Here is a 920-nt window from a genome sequence, read left to right on the forward strand (position 1 = left end):
GTCTGTCTGGAGTACAAGTAGGGGCGGGGAGGGGAGGAGGAATATTTGGGTCATTGGTGATGGGGATTTTGCACTGGTCATGGGGGGGGTGTCATCTGATATGACTGAAACCCAACCGCAATCATGTTTGTAACCAAGGTGTTTAAATAAAAAATATTTAAAAAATGAAATAAAAAAGTAATTAAAGGAACAAAGTGATGCAGGAGACTACCTTATATTTGGGGAAGAGTATTATACACATCCTCTACTTACGTTGGAACTATATAGGTTTCCCCATTGTCTTTTGAGATTTTCTTGGGTGTGAGTTCCCTGGCACCTTTTTTTTTTTTTTTTTGTCCCCCAATTCACAATACATACCCGGCAAGGGGCCTGTGTTGAGGTGTATATGGGGTGCCTTTACTGTACCTCCTCTTTCTATACAGCCAGTGTAAAGAACACAGCCTGTGGTAAGATTTGGGAGGCCTTATCTTATCTTTTATTTATTTTATTTTTTTTTTCTTCAGAGCAAACTAAAGTTGTTTTTTTTTGTTTTTTTTTTTTTAAAGTAAGAATTCATTTAAAGTACAAAATTGATTAACATAATGAGGTAAACTAATATAACATAATATAGTGACATAACATAACATATAATATAATTGATATAATAATAATACATGTAAGTCAAAGAAAATTTCTGATTAAAAACACAATTTTTTTTTTCATAATGGCTTACATATCTTTCACTGTAGTATTTTGGGTACATATTCACATTGAATCAGGGGAATACCCATCACCTAATATGTCCTCTTCTCAATCAAAAATCAAATATGCTGAAAATAGGCAGAGTCCTATTTTCTCCCTGGCACCTTTTCATCACATTCCCTGACCTTCTTGAGATTGGCAAAAGGAAGCTCTGTGCCCAGAAAGCACTCCTAGCAGCT

The 920-nt window shown here is 35.1% G+C and overlaps 1 non-coding gene across 1 annotated transcript; it reads right to left on the bottom strand.

The window, feature by feature from the left end:
• Positions 1–330: 330 nt before the first annotated feature.
• Positions 331–463, bottom strand: LOC125997790 (small nucleolar RNA SNORA51). The gene has a single exon (XR_007491808.1). It is a non-coding gene; the product is annotated as a small nucleolar RNA SNORA51 (small nucleolar RNA).
• Positions 464–920: the final 457 nt, after the last annotated feature.

Source organism: Suncus etruscus, chromosome 19 (assembly GCF_024139225.1).
Source record: "Suncus etruscus isolate mSunEtr1 chromosome 19, mSunEtr1.pri.cur, whole genome shotgun sequence".
NCBI classification, from domain to species: Eukaryota; Metazoa; Chordata; class Mammalia; order Eulipotyphla; family Soricidae; genus Suncus; species Suncus etruscus.